We start from the raw sequence: 15,963 nt of genomic DNA, 5'->3' as shown, positions 1-15,963 counted from the left end.
CCCCCCGCAAGCCCTAAACAAACAACAAGGGCCAAATACCCCCTTCACCCACCCCCGCTACCCACAATAAACCTGGCACGGTGGGTTAACCCCTTCATTGCCTTAGCGGTTAGCCACTAAGGTAATGAAGTGGGCTGTACATGCATTTTTCCTGCCTCGGATGCATGCCGGGGGGCTCCGGTGCTGGTATCAGCTCCGGAGACCCCCGACATCAATCACAGACAGGAAAAAGGCCTGATTTTTTGTAAGTGTCGCCCTTGCCGATGCTTCTCCCCACCGACCCGCCAACTTTGAGTTGGCGGGACGATTTTCTGAAAAAATGGCTTTTCGAGTGTGCCGATCAGCTTCGATAAGCACCGAAAACAGGATTGGGGCTACTAGAATACAGCCGATTTTAAAAAGTGTGCGAAAGGTGCCGAAAAAAATGTCTTGGCTGCCGATAATTTTTTATCGGGAAGAAAAAATGCCAATTTGGGCAAATTATCTGCGCTTACTGAATACTAAAGGCATTTTGTGGCGAAAAAAAACTTTTCGGCGCTTAGTGCATAGAGCCCAAAGTATCTATACCGGCCAGAATAGCCAAAATAGTAGCAAATAAAGAGGCATATGCAAACAAGCTCCAATTGCCTGCTGCCTGTGGTCACGCAAATAGTAACAAAAAAAGCCACAAGTGGTATATTCAAGTGTTATTAGGCTGCATCCATGGAAGGACAGGCAGCGCTGAGCCGTGCGGACGCTCATGTCTTGAGAGGGGGCTCACGCGAGCATCCGCAGGCGTGCTGAAGCGGTGGATTTTTCAGTCGACAGGCACAGCTGTTTTTCAGCGTGCTGTCGGCTGAAAACATCCAATCACAGCAGCGTCAACATCACGGCGCCGTGATGTTGACGTTGGTGCATCACGGGCTATTGGCCCAGTGACGTCACTGCCCCGCCTTCCCCCGCATCCCCCCACCTCCCGATCGCGCACACTGGCTCGCCTGCATGTGCATGAAATCGCTCATGCTTGAACAGGCGAGCCTCAGCGTCCGCGCGGCTCAGTGCGGCTCCATCCTCTATGGACGCAGCCTTAGAAGGATGTCAGGCGGACACAGAAATGCCAAAAAGGATCCACAATACTTCTTAGCCTGCGTTATAACCTGCTCCGTGCTCAGCTGTAGGATCCAGAAAGGCACCTTTCTCTCTACTCCCTGATCAGTAGCAAGCATTTTCTGGGGTGTGTGGTGGATCCCAAGGAGTTCCGGTATCTGGGTATCCCAGTGCAAGCGGCTGATGTGCTAGATGATCCTACAGCTGAGCATGGAGCAGGTTATGAAGCAGGCTAAGATGTATTGTGGATCCTTTTTGGCATTTCTCTCCGGCAGCTTGACGTCCTTCTAACACTTGAGTATACCAATTGTGGCTTTTTTTGTTACTATTTGCGTGATCTGTAGTTGTTGTTATGTGATTTTTAATTGATTTTAGCATTGTTTTGTCCATTTTTGGATCTATTGTTGAACAATAAAATAATCCTTATTTTTGTACCACTTCACACCTATCTGAGTGCCCCGTTTTTAGAGTTTCTGCTGTCTCCGTATTTTGGACCCGCATTTTTCTTTTTTGTTTACGAGCACTATTAGAGAGAGTTGGGGCTCCTTATAATGCATCTGATCTCAGACGCGCTATTAGAGAGGGTTGGGTTTCCTTACAATGCATCTGATCCCAGAAATGCTATTAAAGGGGGTTGGGGTTCCTTATGTAGCACCCTGCTGCAATTAAACCCCTGTTCTGAATGTAAGCTATGGCAGATGCTGGCAGTGTTAGAGTTAAACAGCTGACACATGGCTCTGCATGTGAGTTGGCTCTTAGCTATGTTATATGTTGCAACTTCCAGGTACATGCCTAGTCTGGTGAGGCCTTAGTCAGTTAGTAAGTCATGTGACTGGTGGGGTGATATTCTTGCTATAGCAAGATTTGCCCAAAGACTGAGTGCAGAAATGTTCACACCCCCTGGGTATATAAGTTGGGGACCCTCCCCTTTCTCATGAGGTAAAGTCAGCCCTGGGGTGAAGTCAGTCCTATCGTGCAGCCAGTCCTGGGAGGTTCAGCTGGGTTAAGTAGGGCCCAGTTGTTCCATAGTACAGACCCCAGGGAGAAGGGGTGAACCAGACTCTTAAGTGGTGGAGATCTGTGTTCAGCCGGAACATACTCCACAAGGAAGAGTGTTGCAAGAAGCCTACACCAGTTGACCAAGTAGTCTTCCACGGCAGGGCTAGAAGGGACCATGAGTGGGCTGCAGGTGGGTTCTGGTGAGTGACCAGAGCTGGACCAGGCAGGGCAAGAATGCTTCAGAAGGAAGATGAACCACTACTAGACTCATGATGAGAGGTATAGCCAACTACAATTCCTTGTATGCTGAAAACCCATCCTGTTTATGAAGAATGTGTTGTACCCAGGGTTGTGTTCTTATCGGTAAAGTTTATGCTTGGTTACACTACTGCCTGTGAGTGTTTATTCATAGACTATAGTTCCTGCGAGGGGTTACCCCTGCCTCTGGCTGAGCCATGCTGCAACATACCCCAAGTTCCCACAGCACGGAGGCTAAGGCTACAGATAATACACACAGGTGAGCACCAAGAACATCTCCTAACTGTATATATCCTGATCAGCGGGATAGGGGTGTTGCACTTACAATGTATTTGATCTCATATGCACTATTAGAGAGGGTTGGGATTCCATACAATGCATCTGATCTTAGACATGCTATTAGAGAGGGTCGGGGTTCCTTACAATGCATCTGATCTCAGACGCGCTATTAGAGAGGGTTGGGGTTCTTTACAATGCATCTGATCTCAGACGCGTTATTAGAGAGGGTTGGGGTTCCTTACAATGTATTTGATCTCATACGCGCTATTAGAGAGGGTTGGGGTTCCATACAATACATCTGATCTTAGACATGCTATTAGAGAGGGTCGGGGTTCCTTACAATGCATCTGATCTCAGACGCGCTATTAGAGAGAGTTGGGGTTCTTTACAATGCATCTGATCTCAGACGCGTTATTAGAGAGGGTTGGGGTTCCTTACAATGCATCTGATCTCAGACGCGCTATTAGAGAGGGTTGGGGTTCCTTACAATGTATTTGATCTCATACGCGCTATTAGAGAGGGTTGGGGTTCCATACAATACATCTGATCTTAGACATGATATTAGAGAGGGTTGGGGTTCCTTACAATGCATCTGATCTCAGACGCGCTATTAGAGAGGGTCTGATGATTGTAAGCCTTTTCCTATTGTTTTGTCTGAAGCTGGTCACATTGTAGTCATTCGTGCAGAGTATAGGCATTTTCAAATGGATGAAGATTTGCATGGCTATAATCAGGTCCATTAATCAAAATGTTGCAATCCAAGTGAATAAAATAAAGCCAATCATTTCAATTTATCCAATCGAAGAGAGAAATAAATAAATAATGTTTTTTTCTTTTTTTAAGGGAAATCTTCGGCAGGTTTCCATGCTTTTACGCTTATTTTCATTATGGGAAATCGCAAAGACAAAAATGTGCGGCTTAGCGAATGTTTTTAACAATTTGTCAAATTCTTCTCGAATTGAACTTGGACCCTATGTTAAAGAGGTCTATAATTTGGTATTCCTTTGATTTTTCGGACTATGTTTAGCATCAATGCTATTTTTGTTTGTTATTAATTTTTTTAAATGATACCTTTAATGCAGGGTTTCTCAACTCCAATCCTCAAGACCCCCCAACAGGTCAGGTTTTAAGGTTATCCCTGCTTCAGCACAGGTGGCTCGGTCGAAGATTGGATCACCTGTGCTGAAGCAGGGATATCCTTATACCTGACCTGTTGGTGGGTCTTGAGGACTGGCTTTGAGAAGCCCTACTTTAAGTGTTGTGACTTGTTAGACATTTGCTTAATTCATGTAGGGCCTTTTACAAACACCTCATTAAAACCTTCCGTAAATGACACATTTTGTTGTTGGATGAATCTTACCAGTCACATGCACATTCATTTTAGGTTACCAGCTAACATAGCAACATAAAATTGTTTTTGTTCTCTTATATGATAGTGTTAAGACCTACCCTAACCCATTTATATTCATATTTTTAGGATAGTACAGGTTGATAAAACATGTTTCTAAGATGTTTACATTCTACCCTCAATGCATTCTTATGTTGCTAAGTTTCATCAAGTACAACTAACAGTACAATGAAAGTGCCTCATTTTCATTAGACTAGTCACTCTTTCTTAAATGGCATTGTTTGCCAACTGTTGCCTTGGCGAGGAATTTGTCTATCGGAGAATGTTGAGAGTTTTTCTGTGAATTGGGTAAAGGTGACAAGAGTTACGGCCTTAAGAAGTCAGCACTATTACAAGAATGGCCAACTCCACTCCAAGGGCCACCAACAGGTCAGGTTTTAATGATATCCCTGCTTCAGCACAAGTGGCTCAGTCAATGACAGCTACCTGTGCTGCAGCAGGGATATCTTGAAAACCTGACCTCTTGGCTGCTCTTGAAGACTGGAGTTGGCCACCCCTGCACTACTACCTGCAAAGAAATAGGGAAACTGAAGTTTAATAGGCAAATAGTAGACATTAGTAGTAAGCTGTAACATTTGAGAAGTGTACTTCCCAAAAAGCCATTCCGATTGTGGCGGTCTTGCATTAAGTAGGTCAAAATGGCAACATATGAAGGCATCATGGGTGCAGCAAAGATATGTAGTAACTAGAAGTGAGCACGGCTAATGTTCTGAACATTGATGGAGAGCTTCCTGTTTCTGTACATGGCTTCATCCTTCTGTGGAGGCATTAGTGCAGTAGTGGCCAACCACTCCTCAAGGGCCACCAACAGGTCAGATTTTAAGGATATCCCTGCCTCAACGCAGGCAGCATAGTCAGTGGCTGCTACTGTAAAAACAGCAACTGCCCCCTGAAATGATGGTGTAACACAGGAATGCAGAACAGCCAGTAATTGCGACGTTGGAGATCTAGCTGTTCCAATATGTATTTTAGGTTCAATTTCACACTGAATGAGCTTTACAACTTCCGTAACGATGTGAGGTGTTAAGCAGGCCAAATATATTAACTCTAACTATAAATTCTCTCTCTTCTTCTGCGGGGGGTTAGGTCTACTTCCTCAAGAGCAGGCATTGCGTTCATGGTTGTGCTCGCCACAAACCAGGGTCGGACCGCGTGGCTGAGGTGGGGTTATATAAGCACCGACCTTAGACCGCGCAGGCTGATACGGAATGCGAAATCCATAGTCAAACGAGCCAGGTCTGGACTGGAGAGAGCAGCGTAGTCAGTGGACGAGCCAGGGTAAGGATTGGGGACATCAGGGTAAACGTAGTCCAAGCAGGGAGTCGGCAACAGGAAATCAAGCAGGTCTTCCTGCTTCAGCGTAATTGCAGCAGGTCGGGAACGGGGTTTGCGCGAGTGATGTCCACGGCCCATGGCGCTGGTCTTAGGAAGGAGAAGGTTTACCGGAGTGGGCACACCGCCAGGCAGCACTGGTAAACCAATGCTTCAGCGCAGGAGTCAAGAACGGGCCTCTGCGAGAAGAAAGAGGAGCAGACCTCAGGACTCGGAAGGCAGGCCTCTGCTATGGAAAGGCAGCAGGCCTCTAGGAATACAATGGGAAACCAAAACTTCAGCACAGGAACCAGGACAGGAACCAGGAACTAGAAACATGAACCAGAAACAAGACGGCCAAACAGGAAGCTCGTGGCAAACACAGTGAACATCCAAGAAGGATTATGCTCGGCAGAGAGGGATTGTGGGGAATGCAGTACTTAAAGGCCAGCGGGCCAATCCCCGGAGGAGGGTGTGAGGGCACTGCTCCAATGACTGAGTACAAGGCTTGGTTGCAGTGATAGCCCACACAGCTGCTGTTGATTGCAAAGAGGGAATTAGTGAGAACAACAGCACCTTGCAAGGCTACGAGAAAAGCCAGGAGTGGATTCCTGACAATTGCCAGGTAGTGTTTGTGTTTGTGTACCCCACCCCCCATCAATTGCTGCCCCGGCTTTGAAACAAAATAGTATAGCTGTTTGTCACTGATATAAAACAGGTGTAATTGACAAGTTATTGTGCCATTTTTTTTAGCCAACGCTAAATCTGGGTCATATTTTAAGAGTCACAAACAGCCATTTAGTGCCTGCGCAATAAGTTTGTGTTATAACTGCACTATCACCAGCCAACATTAAATCGTCCCTCTTAAATCTTTCGAATTAGTAAAAACTGTCAGTTCTTTGCTAGACAAGTGAATCTATTTTAAAACCTGGATAATTCTGAAGAGCAATGAAGGGCTTTTGCAGAACTGATAAACATTTTCTAGTGATCTCTATGTGCAGAATCATATGGTGATATTTTGCACCTGCAGGTTATTTAAATGCTGTCATATTTCCACATCAAGCAAAATCCGAATAAAATACATGTACTGCACATGTAAATGGTTAGATAAAAAGTTGAAAAAGCACAGGCAGATTTTGCAAATCTCCAACATAAACAGATCAGTTACACTCAAAGCAGGCTCAAAGTTCAAACTCTCCAAGCATTGTTTTCGATCACTGCGTAGGTATATTGATGTGCTGCCAATGGAACATGGAACAAAGGTGACTTACTGTACTCAAGAAAAAACAACGTTAGACATCTTCAAAGACAATAGAAAAGGATCAACCGTCTCTCCGAGGCTTGTGGGACCAAACGCTCTGTTTTTGTTCCTTAAAATTCACAGAATTAGGGTCATACACATTAGTAACCACACTACAATACCCTTTGCAGACTATAATACATATTGTTAGCCAACATAAAATAAACCAGACATTCATATCATTGTGAATGGGATTTTCAAAAGAGATAGATCCATTTACATGCAGTACCACTTTAAAGAAACAAAGTAATCTAATCCCAGGCATGGGGATCGATTAACAGAGTTGGTTGGAGTCAGTGTTAACTTATAACATGGGTGCAAACGGGAGTTTTTCCACTTGTAAAAGTAAGAACTCAATTTAGAGTTAACCAAAAATAAGAACAATTTAGAATTAACAGAAAAAAAGACACAAATGACATTTTGCACGTAGATCGGTAAATTTGCGACTCAACAGGCAACTTGCAGGCATCTCTGTTCCTAATTCATGAGATCTACATGGGAATACACCCATTAAATAGTACCCGTCAAGTATTTCCATCCAATTGAGAGTAATTTTAAGGGTGGTTTAGGAAGGCTTCATAATTGTGTGCCTATACGGACCAGGTGCCAATCAGACTATAATATAAGAACACATGCATTTCACCATGGGTTTGGATGTACCATGGCGGATTTTGGTGCTCTATTGATGGCGATAGTATGCTTTACAGGACAATAAACCAAGAGGCAGGAGACGAAGAAAAATAACTTGTATTTCAGTTTTCTTTTCCTGTTCAGCTTGCTTCAGACATGCTTCCGCACAGCATGCACATTGCAGGCAGAGTTGTTGCATTAAATGGTCACACCCAAATTATTTTTTAAAGGCATCTGATAATGCAATTAAAGCCAGACATAATGCACATGTAATTGTTCGGCACAGTCCTATAATTGTGACAGACTTACCACCATCAGCAATCGCGCTAATTTAAGATCTCATTTTTATAATTATAGACAAGATGCTAATGACTCTGTAGAGCCTAACGCTAAATTGCATAGTCATTTAAATAACGAAAAGTATTTTTGTGTTTCCCACCAAACTCTAAATCAGGCCCATTATTTCATGGATTTTGGGTCATATTTAACAGACTATCAATAGACATGGCCACTTTACAGCCCGTTTAAGTGAATGGGCTATGTCATCCGGCAAGTAAGGTGTCTCATGGAGTAATCTTTTTTGGTAAATATGTTCTAACGGGGGGGAACAACATATCAAAAGTAAAAGGAAAAAGGTGGTGAAGGGAGGGGGGACGGGGATACAGAAGGTAGAGTGGTGGGGGGGGAGAGGGGATACATCATTGAAATACAGTGCAGAGCCATATACATCACATTGTCAACCATTAAACCATCCATTCCTGGTGAAAGCGTATGCCCAATGTTTCCTAGACCTAGAGCATAATGGACCTCTCATTCAGGCCCCAGGCCCCCATTGAGAGGATCCAGGGTTGCCATACCTTAAGAAATTCCCCACAGTATCATTTGCAAACCCCGTTAGATTTTCTATGTTGCATATAAAGCCTGCTCTTGATTTTGGGAATGGAGGGAATACCGGCCTGTTTCCAGACCGAGGCCAGTTCGCAGTGAGTGGCCGTGGCAATATGGGTAATTAATCTGTTCTCCTACCTGAACACAGTGTTCAGAAATCTATTTAGAAAAAAGAGCCAAGGATCCATAGTGATGTGGATTTGGAGGATTCTATGATTCCATTGTTTAACCTTCCTCTACAGGGAGGCTATTAGAGTACACGACCACCAAATTTTTGTATAAATGAGGCCTGGCCTCCGCATCCCCTGGGGCAAGTTGAGGGGTACCCCAGAACAAATCATGAAATCCTGTGGGGAGTGAGGTACCACCGCATCAACACTTTGTACACGTTTTCCCTAATGGTGGTGCAAATCGAAGACTTGGCCATAGCCAAGAGAATGTCGTCCCAGTCCTCGTCGTTCAATTCCTCCCCCAAATCGTGTTCCCACTGGGACATATTTTACTTTTTTATTGGTCATCGGGGGAGGCCCGACGTCCCTGTGTTATTCAGGCACAATGACTCAAACCTATAGTAGTGAGAAGCTTATTCGGACCTGTTTTTATGTAAAAAGATTTAAGTTGTAAATAGTGGAAGATTTACTTGTTGGGAAAATTTTTGTCCATCTGAAATGTTTAAAAAGATTTGAGTTTCAGATAGGGACCCAGATCTCTGAGCCTTAGAATTCCCACCCCTGACCAGGCCGCAAAGCTCCCCCCACCAGACCCGGGGTGAATCCTGGGTTGCCAAACAAGGGGTCATCAGGGAGTTTGGACTTGATAGAGAGTCTTGTTCTCAGAGACCTCCATAGTTTAAGAGCATGAATTATAGTTGGCTGCTCTGGGTAGTTTCTAGGTTTTTTACTACTATTCGGGAGCCATAAGACATTATGGAGTTTGACTAGGTAGGATAGCGCTGATTCGTGTTCTATCCAACGCCTGTCAGATGGGTTTGAATGCCAGAGGACCAGTTGACTTAATTGAGCGGCTTTATAGTATGACATCAGGCACGGGAGGGCCAGCCCCCCTGCCTTATTTGGTATTGTGAGTATTTTCCTCTTAATTCTGGTCTCTTTTTTCTCCAGGTGAATCTGGTGATAAGGCTTTTTATTTCACTTTCTAACACTGGAATCGGCAATGTCTGAAACAAATAGAGGAGGCGTGATAGGAGGTTCCCTTTTATACACTGAATTCTTCCTATCCATGAGGTGTTGTGGTCAGACTTTGCCCCTAGCTCGCTCCTGAGAGCTCCTAACAGTCTTAGGTAGTTTTCCCAGTACAGGGTGTTGTAATTATTTGTAATATATACTCCTAGATACTTGATGGCCACCGGTCGCCATTTAAAATCGAAATTTAACACTAATAGTTTCACGAGGCAGGTTAATATTTAGAACCTCCGATTTACTATCATTTATTTTAAATCCTGAGATATTATTGAATACTGACAGGGTTAGAAGAGATTAGGGAGTGACGTTAAGGGCTTGGATACCGAGCAAAATACGTCGTCAGCGAACAGCGCAATCTTGTATGTTTGATCTTTAACCTGGATCCCAGATATGTTCGGATTGTTATATATATTAACTGCCAACGGCTCCATGCACAGAGGAAACAGGAGTGGTGATAAGGGGCAACCTTGTCTCGTGCCATTTTTAATGGAGAATAGTTCCGAATAGAAAACCTGACAGTTCACTTATGCTGTTTGGGGTCGTAAATAAGGTCATAATGGCCTGTAAAAGGGGCCCTCAAACCAGAAGGCTCATAGGGTCTTCATCATACAGCCCCAGTCTATACGAGCAAACACTTTTTTCACGTCCAATCCTAATACCATGGACAGTATCTTATTTTTGGCGGTTATTCTCCTGGTGTTGTCTGAGGCCTGTCTGCCTGGAATGAACCCCGCCTGGTCTGGGTGGGTCAGAGATGGAAGAAGATAGTTCAGTCTATTTGCTCGATTTTTAAAAAATATATTTCTAAGTCTGAATTGATTCGGAAGATGGGTCTATACTGTAGCTAGTACAATTAGACGGGTCTTTCCCCTCTTTGTGGATTAGAGCAATTGACGCCTGCAACATGGAACTGGGACATTGAGTTTCAGAATAGAGAGTTAAATAGAAGTAGCTTCTGTGGGGCCAGAAATTGGGCAATTTTTTTCGAATATAAATTGGAGAAATCCTCAGGGCCTGGGGCATTGGAGGGTTTGAGATTTTTAATACTAAAAGTAGTTCTTCCATTTCTATCCTTTGACCTAGTTTGGCATTATCCAACTCCGAGATTGTAGGTAAATTTGCCTCCCCAAAGAAGTTATCCGCCAGTTTTGGGGACTTGGCGCTCTGTATGGTTTTGTTATCATAGAGCTTACAGTAAAAAATTTTTTAAATTCTTTGCTTATTGCTACTGGATTTGAGGTGAGCCCTCCCGAAGTCTGCCGTATGGCATGGATAGCGCTGCTTTCCTTTTGTTTACGTAGCTTGACTGCTAGCATTGCTCCCTGTTTGTTGGCTCTCTCAAAGAATCTACTTTTAGTCCAGTTGAGGGAGTGTTTAGCTTGAGAGATGAGTAACAAATTTAGCTCCGTTCTGGTCTCGTTTAACAATTTTAGAGTTGAAGCCTTGCCATCTCTCTGATGGACACTAGTAAGATCTGCAATTATAGATTTGGCCGGGGTGATTTTTGGCTTCCCTTTCTTTTTTCTTGCCTGAGGCTAGACTAATAAGTCTGTCCCGCATCGTGGCCCTGTGTGCTTCCCATAATGTAAATGGGGAGGGCACATTGTCTTTGTTAGATTTAAAGTAAAAGGATAAATCATCCACCAGTAACTCCCTAATCTCTGTACCTTTAGCAGTGATTCATTTAGTCTCCATTGGACGCATATTTAGGTTGGAACATTGAACTTCTAGAGGGTGTGACGGTTCAAGGGATTCCTTCCCCTTCATGTGTCCATGACGCCCCACACTCGCCTATACTCTCTGTTCCTTCCCCTGCCAACCTCCCTTCCTTTACCCACACCTGTCCCTCTCCGGCAGCCTCTGACGCCATCCCAGCACCACTGCGCGCTCGGTTCCCAAGCCCCTGCTGCAGCGTTCCCCACTCTCAGCTCCCCTCGGTCTCTGCTCCTATCCCTTTACCTCCGGCGGCTGTCCCCTCCGTTCCTCCCTCGTCCTCTACGGGTGTCCCCACGGCACGGTGCTCCACCCGCCTCGTGATGCGGACGGTGCGCGTGCACTCTCAGTTTACAGAGGGCGCGTGCACACGTGCCTCTTCTAGGGTTTTTCAGCCTCCTGTCTAATCCTCTCATGCCCTGCAGGCAATCTCTCTCACTGTCTCCCCTGTCTCCTCCTCTTCTCCTCCTCACCTATCCCTGCTTTCTCCCACTTCACCTTCTCCTCCTCCTCTCTCTCCTATTGGTGTTCCCTCCTTTATAACCCCTGTCTGTCCTTTCTCTCATGGCTCTGCATAGCTCTTGTTAGCCCTGTGTGTGCAGTCCTATGCTTGGCTCTCCTCTGTGTTTCAGCTTTTCCTGCTCCTGCTTATCCCTGGATTTCAATGGTTTGACCTTTGCTCATTCTGGTCTACTCTGCTCTCTGTTACCCTTGAACCCTGCATACAAACTCTACCTTGCTGACCTCTGTAACCCCTGGACTTTGGCTTACGAACTTGACGACTCTGACTTCTGGAACCCTGGACACTGGCGCACGGACACCACTACTCTTACTCTGTACTCCCAAGGCGTTGCAAGTATCACTAACTATCTTTCAACAGGCCCGGCAATGCCATACCACCCTCCGGGCATGCCCTCACTGCTATGGGTTCGTGGTAATACCCTTCCCACCTCAGTATTGGGGTCTTGCCAGGTCTGCGGGCATACGGGCATGACAGAGGGGCATAGTCCTACCAGGTTGCCAAATAAATCTTGGCTTGGGTACAATTGGGAAGCCGTCTAGTGGCTGTGGATAAATCCTGGTAGACTTGCAGTGGGATGTTCTCAAATGCCAGATCGCCTGTTCCTCTCGCCGCAGCATAGAAAGCCTCATTGATTCTGAAGAAGTGGAACCGGACGATTACATCTCTGGGAGATTCTGTTGGTCCCGGTCGTGGTCTGAGGGCTCTGTGACATCTGTCAAGCTGGAATTACGGTTCCTCGTGGTCCGGCATCACAGATGTCAGCCATTTTGCGACAAACGGCTCTGGCTCCAATATTGTCTCTGGAATTCCCCATCATTCTCAAATTGTTCTGTCTCTCTCGGTTCTAGATACTTCTTGCTGAAGTGCCAGGTTAGCCAACTGAGAGCGGAGGGTGTCTGAGGCTTTAGCCATTTGTTCTTGGGCTCTGATTGTATCAGGTGCCTTTCCAAAATGTCCGTTCTCCAGCCAACCTCCTTTTTCAAGTCCCAGAGTTAGTTCTGCGTGAGTGATTTCACATTCCAATACAGATCCAAAATGTCCTGCTTTGTGGACTGCATCTCGTGGACCTCCTCGGAATCACCTGCGGTTCTTGCTCGGAGTCCGAGCCCCTTGGGGATTGCGAGTCATGGGCCGCTCCAGGTGGGGTTCCCTAGTTTTTTAAATACATTTCCAAGTCCACGGCTGGGTTTTTCTTTTGGGCTGGCTGCTTGGGAGCCATCCATATTGCTTCTGGCTTAATATCTTCGTGGTTTGGGGTCCTTTGAGTGAGTATTAACCTTATTTTTAATACATTAAGGTCTTGAGGATGCGCAGCTCCAAATCTATCCATCCATTCACTTCAGGACCCAAGCATGCACTGGTTCCCACTAAGCACACGATCAAATTACAACCAAAATTACAGTATACAAAAGACTAACAAAAATACAAAGAAATCATGTGGGCTAGTACTGAGTCACGACAATAAAGCTATTAAGTGAATAAGTTTAATAGGAAAAGTACAGGCATACCGCGGTTTAAGGACACTAACTTGAAGTACATTCGCGAGTAAGGACATAGCTCCCAATAGGCAAACGGCAGCTCACGAATGCGTCTGTCAGTACGTCCTGAACAGCAATATCGGCTCCCAATCTGTACCGAAGCTGTGCACATGCGGGGAGACTATAGAGCCTGTTAACAAATGCATTATTTACATCAGTTATGCACGTATATAATGATTGCAGTATATTCATCGATAAGTGGGAAAAAGTAGTGCTTCACTTTAAGTACATTTTCGCTTTACATACATGCTCTGGTCCCATTGCATACGTTAATGCTGGGTATGCCTGTACACAAAACGGGATAACACAGTCCACACCAGTAAAATAAAGGGGAAGGTAAACAAAATCATATAATTTACATAGAGAGGTTATAGTTTGTGGGGGAGAAAGTAATCTTTGGGCCAGACATGGTGTGAGAGGGGGTTTGCAAGGTCCAGAATGGTCTAATGGGTGTGACGGTGCTCTTCTCCGATCAGGAAGTGGACCCGTAGGGCTGAGGTAGGAATGCCAATTAACCGACCAGAGCCAAGGAACAGAGTCTTGTTAGAATATCCATGGTCGGTAAGCAGGCAAAGGGTCAGGGCAGGCGGCAGTGGTGCAGAATCCAGGCGACAGGCAAAAGGTCAGGGCAGGCAGAAAGCAGCGAGGTCAGGGTCAAACTCTGGGGTCAGCAACAGGAATTCCAAATGAACAGTGAAGCTTCATATATCTCCCCCGGCACCTCCCATCATCATCATCCTCGTGTATCTCCCCCAATACCGCTCATCATCATCATCCTCATATATCTCACCCAGAAACCCTCATCATCAAATATCTCCCCCAGCACCCATCATCATTATCATCACCATCCTCATATATCTCCCCCAGCACCACTCATCATCTTCATATATCTCCCCCAGCACCCCTCATCATCATCCTCATATATTTCCTCCATAACCTATCATCATCATCCTCATATCTCCCCCAGCACCCCTCATTATCAACCTTTGCGAGACTCCCCTTCATCTCTCACACCCTCATCTCTCCCCCTCACCCACACACATAATAGTGTCCCTCCACATCACACACAATACCCCCCTGCACACCACGCACATCCCAGCCCCCTGCACCTCACATCACTCTTCCCCCAGCATCTCATATCACTCTCCCCCTGCATCTCACATCAATCTCCCCCCTCCACCTCACATCACTCTTCCCCCCTGCATCTCACATCACAACCCCCCCTGCACCTCACATCACACACCCCCTGCATCTCACATCACTCTCCCCCCTGCATCTCACATCACCCTCTGCACCTCACATCACTTCTCCCCCTGCATCTCACATCACTTTCCCCCCTGCATCTCACATCACTCTCCCCCATGCACCTCACATCCCTATCCCCCTGCACCTCACATACCCCCATGCACCTCACATCACTCTCCCTCCCTGCACCTCACATCACCCTCCCTACACCTCACATCACTCTCCCCCTGCACCTCACTTCACCCCACCTGCACCTCACATCACCCCACCTACACCTCACATCACTCTCCCCCTGCACCTCACATCACCCCCTGTATCTCACATCACCCCTCCCCCTGTATCTCACATCACCCCCCCCTCTGCATATTACATCACCCACCCCCTCCGCATATCACATCACCCACCCCCTCCGCATATCACATCACCCACCCCCTCCGCATCTCACATCACCCACCCCCCCTCATCTCACATAACTCACCCCCTCCGCATCTCACATCACCCACCCTCTCCACATCTCACATCACCCCGTCCTGGATCTCATATAATCTCCCCCCCCCGCCCCCCAAACCGATATGTCTACCTCGGTTTGCTCCAGTTGCCAGTGGAGGAGGCGGCGGTGGCATAGCAGGCAGGGATGCACGGTGCTCGCTCTAGCAAGCAGCAGGCACCGGATGTGCCCAACTGCTAGAGCGTGCTGCTACCCTGCAGTCCTAAGAGGGGGCTCAGGGAGGAGGGGGAGAGCAGGCTCGTGGGTGGGGGCGGAGGGAGATCGGTGGGGAGGAGGGGGAGAGTGGGCTTGCGGAGGAGGGGGGAGAGCGGGCTCAGGAGGGAGAAAGCCGCTGTGGGCCGCAGAGTGAGTCCCATGTCCAGTGGGCCGCATGTTGTGCAGGCCTGCTCTAATTATAGAGGTAACTAAGAATTTTAATCAGTTAATGTTAGGACCTGCGATATTTGGTCAGGCCTTGATGTGGATCGCAGGCTTAAAATGCTTTGGCGAAAGGGTTTAACTAAATTACCCCTTTTCAAGAGATATATAGGTATTTCACTGTGTACGTTTGTCACATTGAATGCTGCTCTGGACTTCTTTGTTACTTATTATATACATTTACATTATATACATTTAGCCACACCCAGTAGCACTCCTTTTGACATGATACACTACCGACACACTTTATTAAAGTGTGGCCGGTACCGCAAGCCGGGATATTTCCCGGCTTGCTTGTGGCTGCCCCTCGGCGTGCCGCGCGTCATAGACGCGCGGTCACGCGTCTTCGGGAGCCTGCGCCCCCTGCACGCGCGTCCAGGGCTCCCCGAGGGAGCCCTGGTGTCCCGCGATCTGCGGGACGGCGGCAGGGGGTTCCGGGGGACCCGGCGGACCCGGTAGCGGTAGGGAGAGCGCCCCGATCGGAGGGCGCTCTTCCGCTGCTTCGGCGCGCGCCCGTCACACTCGGGCGCGCGCCAGGCTACTGCTGCGGCCAAGAACGGGCAAATGCTCGAATAAACTTGGCCGCAGCAGTATATATATATATATTTATATTTTATATATATATATATATCATCCACAGAAGCAGCCGGCACTCCAC

Source organism: Ascaphus truei, chromosome 16 (genome assembly GCF_040206685.1).
Source record: "Ascaphus truei isolate aAscTru1 chromosome 16, aAscTru1.hap1, whole genome shotgun sequence".
In the NCBI taxonomy this organism is placed as follows: Eukaryota; Metazoa; Chordata; class Amphibia; order Anura; family Ascaphidae; genus Ascaphus; species Ascaphus truei.
The sequence above is the reverse complement of the archived record's forward strand: the minus strand, read 5'-3'. Positions refer to the sequence as shown.